General features: G+C 43.5%; 1 pseudogene; it reads left to right on the forward strand.

Annotated features, from left to right (window-relative positions):
* LOC101080956 overlaps window positions 1–6000 on the forward strand; it is a 42785-nt pseudogene extending 36785 nt beyond the window's left edge.

Below are 6000 nucleotides of genomic sequence, written 5' to 3' on the forward strand. Positions count from 1 at the left end.
GAAGAATGAAATCCTGCCATTTGCAACAATGTGGATGGAACTGGAGAGTATTATGCTAAGTGAGATAAGTCAGTCAGAGAAAGACCGATATCACATGTTTTCACTCATACGTGGAACTTGAGAAACTTAACAGAAGACCATGGGGGAAGGGAAGGGAAAAAAATAGTTTCAAACAGAGAGGCAGGCAAACCATAAGAGACTCTTAAATACAGAGAACAAACTGAAGGTTGACAGTGGGGCTGGGGAAGGGGGAAATGGGTGATGGGCATTGAGGAGGGCACTTGTTGGGATGAGCACTGGATGTTTTAAGCAATGAATCACAGGAATCTACCCCCAAAACCAAGAGCACACCATATACACTGTATGTTAGCCAACTTGACAATAAATTATATTAAAAAAAAAGAATTGGTCTTCATTAAACCTGTATATATAATAAAAGAGAGATAAGGCAGAAGAAAGGGAAAATTTTTTTCTATTTACTTAAACTGATTTGTACATGGCTACCCATGGAAAAAACTGAAATGTCACATGATTCTATTTATATGATTACCCCTACAGATTATTGCAGACAATACTAAAGTATTTCCTAATACTAAAGACAAAAGCAAATACTATCATAAAGAATTGATATCTACCATAGAGAGCTCCCCATAACAATTTGAATCTGTAAATTCTCAACTGATATATCCAGTGGGGCTAAGATGGGTGTGTGTGTGTGGGGGGGAGAATTCTCAAACACTGAGTGACTATAAGTTGGCTTAGTTTTTTTGTAGGGTATTTGAAAATATTTACAAAACTTTTGATGGCCATACTAATGGATGTGTTAAGTTTCCAAATAATCTAGAGGAATATCTACACAAATGTTCAAAGATAATCATACAATACTTTTCATAGGAAAAAATTAAAAACAATCCAAAGACAGACCAAATGTCCCTCTATAGATATGTCCCTGTGGTAGAATTCCATACAGCCATGAAAACAACCACATAGATCTACATGTACTGACATAAAAGGATGAATTGCTATACTTTGAGTGAAAGGAAGTAGTATATAAAATGTTATTTGATATACATAAAAAAGGAAATCATAGAGTTTAGCTTTTCTTTACTTAGGCAATAAATGACATAGAAAGAAGCTTCAGACATTGTAGAAAGTATTTTCATCTTCCAGTGATTTCTCTGCTACTCCAAATAAATATTTGGTATCCAGAATCACTTCAAATACCTTCTATTCTACCCTGTCCGGTGGAGAAGAGCAATTATCTTCACTTCTCAGGAAAAACAGGAAACCCAGTTTCCTTAAAAAGGAAACCTAGAATAGAAATGTTATCTGTCCACCCAGCCCTACAGAGACTTGCGTCAACGTGTGGAAATCAGGACTCAGCTCTTTGCCATGCATAAATGCTGTCTTAGTCTGTCCTGGCTGCTATAACAGAGCAACATATACAGGGGGCTTGTACACAACAGAAAGTTTATTTCTCACAGTTCTGGAGGCTGGAAGCCCAAGATCAAGGCACCAGCAAATCCACAATCTGACAAAGGGCTATTTCCTCTTCATAGGTGGCCATCTTTTGACTATGTCCTCACAGGGCAGAAAAAGGTTAAGGAGCTCCCTGGGACCATCTTTGTAAGGGCACTAATCCCAGTCCTGTGGGCTCCAATCACCTCCCAAACACCCCGCCTCCTAATGCCCTCACCTTGGGCATTAGGGTGTCCATACATGAATTGGTGGAGGCATGAGCTTTTAGTCTATGGCAAATGCCCAGTGGTTCTCTGCTGTGTCTCCATCCCAATGCCTATCAGCCACCACCATCTTTATATGAGTCCGTATGTGTGGGGAGCTTTCCCAAAGCCAATTCCAGTGCTTCGTGTGCATGAGCCCAGCTTACCCTTCAGAACAAGCTTCACCTTCCTGGTTCACAAAATAAGAAAACTGGAACCAAGAGAAGCTAGTGGAGCCCAAGGTCACACCCTGGGAAGCTGGGGGCCTATACCAGAATCTGCACACTCTTCTCACTTCGCCCCCTCACCTGCCTGGGAAAGCAGCCATGGGCTTTGGGTGATCTTGCAGTGATCTGTAGGAGGCCCCATGTTATCAGCACTGCCCACCACACGTGTTCGCTGGCAAGTCAGGGCTCCCAGAAAGAAATGTAGTCCCTTAAAGCCACGACAGATCTCAGTGTCCAGGTAGAAACTTACACTCTGGAAACGAGCTCATTCCCTTTGGAGGAAATAATTTCTTCTGCATACGAAATGGTATCCACCGCCACTCAGGATTCTGAGAGTGTGCTGCAGCACACAAAGCACAGAGTGCCAAGACAGGGCTTGTCTCTTTGAAACACTATTGTGGGTTTGTTGTTTTGTTTTGTTTTGTTTTGTTGATAGCATTTACCAGGGATATCCATATCAATATCTCCAACTGCATGTGGTCTTTTTACCAAATGACCTTGTCATACCTTGCATTGAATGATGGGGTCTATGTTCCTCTTCTTTAAAAAATATTTTTTAATGTTTATTTTTCAGATGCAGAAAGAGAGAGACAGAGAGACAGAGAATGAGTGGGGAGTGGCAGAGAGAGGCAGACACAGAATCCGAAGCAGGCCCCAGGCTCTGAGCTGGTAGCACAGAGCCCGACACAGGGTTCGAACTCACAGACTGTGAGATCATGACCTGAGTCGACATCAGACACTTAACCGACTGAGTTGCCCAGTTCCTCTTATGTCCCCTCTTCTTGAACCCAGTGGAATCTGATAACTGTCCCAGAAACATAACAGTCTTCTGAGACTGGAACATAAAAATGCCATACTCCTCCACCCTGCTATGGGGACACGTGCTCCCGGATCCCAGCTGCCAGGTGGATTCTTATTCAGAAATATTCATTCCCTCAACAGGGTGGACCTTTCTGCTCAGATGTGGTTGGGTCTGTCTGTGTGACTTGCTTTGCCCAATGGAATTACATGGAAGGGACAGTGTGCCAGTTGTGAGCCCAGGCCCTAAGAAGCCGGGTGTTCCACTCACTCTCTCCTATTTCTGCCATTGCCACATGGAGACCAGGAGGATGCGAGATGCACGGAGCAGAGCCCACTGACCCAGCCTGGATCAGAAAACCTTCGGCCGAGGCACAGACCTGCGAGAACCAGTGAGCGACTGTTGTTTTCAGGCATGCTTTTGGTGTGTCAGGCGGCACAGCTGTACTTAGCCACAACAGGGATTTGGGGCATTCTCATCCTGCTGACATGACCAGCCCTGAAAAAAGGCTCTGGCCTCACAGACAGAAGTGATCTGAACTCCGGCTGTGGAGCTTAGAACTGGGAGGAAAGAACGATCTTACTAGCCTCTCACCACCTCAAGTCGTGACCACAGCTAAGTCGTGAAAGAGACTCGTGTTATTAGAGAATGCGACTAATGTGTGCTGACATCACCCAGTGAAGCTGTGAGGGTGATGGTTTTATACAAGCAGCCATTAGTAAATAAATAAACTGTAAACGAAGCCCCTGACAGTGGAATCGGAAAACTGGAGTTTGTTGGAACAGCAATCTACTATCTCCATGCTCGTGGTGCATTTTTCACAAAACATTTTGTAAAACCTTGGCATGAAGCCTTTAGAGCTTTCTTGTTGCTTCAAATAAAGCGAAGTGGCTTGCTAGTATAGCAGAAGGGCTATGTTTTAATACAACCCTTATGCATTTCCGAGCAACGTCAATACCTCCTCTCGCTAAATGCCACGAAGAGCCCAGAACCGCAGAGCTGCAGAGATAGCCTCCCTGCAGCAGGAACAACCACAGTCCACACTGGGTCTGAGAAGCTCGTCAAAGTAGCCATGAGGGTCATGACCAAGATTGTGTTAAGAGAAAGTAGACACTCTGCTGCACTCCTCTATTGGATGACACTGCTGAACACCCAGTACTCATCTGCAGACAGGATCAAGGAGCCATTTTCGCGTGGGTGCCTGTGGATGACCCTGAACAGAAAGAACATAGGCAACGACAGCAGCCCTTTTGTTTGGTGCTGAATGAGCTCCATACATCTGTGCACTATGTGCATGAGGTAAGAGTGATGGAAACATCTTATCTTCGCCAAGGAAGATATGCAGAAGGCCAATGAGCACATGAGAAAGTGTTCACCACTATCAGCCATTAGAGGACTGCCAGTTTAAGCCAGGATGATCATCTTTACACACCTATTAGATAGGGTAAAATACAATAGAGGTAAAACCTAATACTCGTAAGAACGTGGAGAAACTGGACCACTCAGCCATTGTGGGAGGGAATGCAACATGGTATAGCTATTCTAGAATATGGTTTAGCATTTTCTGCTTTTCTCAGTTTTATTGACATATAACTGAGATATAACATTGTATTAAAGTGTACAGCATAAAGATTTGATATGTGTATAACTTGCAAAATCATCCCCACAATAACTTTAATTAACATCCATCACCTCCAAAGTTATAATTATTTTTCCTTGTGATGAGAACTTTTTTTTTAAAGTTCATTTATTTAGGGGTGCCTGGGTGGCTCAGTCGGTTAAGCGTCTGACTTCAGCTCAGGTCATGATCTCACAGTTTGTGAGTTCAAGCCCCGCATCGAGCTCTGTGCTGACAGCTCAGAGCCTGGAGCCTGCTTTCGATTCTGTGTCTCCCTCTCTCTCTTCCCCTCCCCTGCACATGCTCTGTCTCTCTGTCTCAAAAAAAAAGTTCATTTATTTATAGAGAGACAGAGAGAGTTGGGGAGACAGAGAATCTCAGGCAGGCTCCGAGTGTCAGCGCAGAGCCCGATGCAGGGCTTGAATTAACGAACTGTGAGATCATAGCCTGAGCCAAAATCAAGAGTCAGAGGCTTAACCAACTGAGCCACTCAGGATCCCCTGTGATGAGATCTTTAAGTTCTACTCTCTTAGCAACTTTCAAATATACAATACAGCACTGTTCACCATAGTCACGACACTGGACATTACATGCCAAGAACTTATTTATCTCATAACTGGAAGCTTATACCTTTTGTCTTCCTGTCTCCACGTCCCCAACACCCAACGAGTTTCTTATGAAAGGAAACATTCTGTTACGTTATGACCCAGCAATTGCACTTTTTTTTAACCCCTTTTCAATCACCTCCTCCTTCCTGAGAGTGTTTCAGGTGTCACTGACCAAACCTATCTCCAGGACCAAGCCCAACATCTCTTCCTTCATCTACAAGCCACAGACATGTATTTAAAATTAGCACCTGCAGCAGGCTCATTAGAGCAAATGGAACAATTCCAAGACTGTCTATGCTATTGAACAAGATCCTTTCTTTTTTTCTGAGAATGCCATCCTTAGAAATAGATAAGTCTGTAATGTCAAGAGGATATAAGAAGTCAGAGAGTGAAGCCAATAGCCAGAATCAGAGTGGATGGGTGTCATCACATTGGGGGTGATGACATCACTCACAGAGGTTCTCCCCACACCTACTAAGCTTCTGATTGAATCCAGCTGTGCTTGAAGAGAAACTTACTAAGTAAGCTGAGAAGCTGGAAATGTCTGTTACAAGGTGGTTGACCTGTCACCTATTGTCCCTGGGGGTATAGACAATGCCTAACCAGGCTGGAATATTAGGAAACTTGGCAGAAAAATGTGAGAATGTAGGATGTAGTAGTTACTACTTGCTGCCTGCACTAAACTCCAGCAAGAACCATACTTCCTTTACAGAGAAACTTCTATGCACACCACCCATCAGGAAACAGGGAAGAGAAGGAGACCTTGTTAAGAGAGACTAGTTCTGTGCACAATAATTGAAGACGTTTTAGATTCTGTTCATCTTTTTACCTGCAGAGTTAGAGGCACTAAATTCTCTGCCCCAGACTAATGTTGGAATTGAAGATGGAACAGAAGGTAAGACAGCAGAAGGAACCAACAGCTTTTATCCCCTCAAGATTCTTTTTTTTTCTTTTTGTAATATCCTTTACTTTTTGACCCCCTTCCCATTTCTCCCACTCTACAGCCCCTGTGTTTGCCAACCACTAA

The sequence above is a fragment of the Felis catus genome, chromosome D4, assembly GCF_018350175.1.
Source record: "Felis catus isolate Fca126 chromosome D4, F.catus_Fca126_mat1.0, whole genome shotgun sequence".
NCBI classification, from domain to species: domain Eukaryota; kingdom Metazoa; phylum Chordata; class Mammalia; order Carnivora; family Felidae; genus Felis; species Felis catus.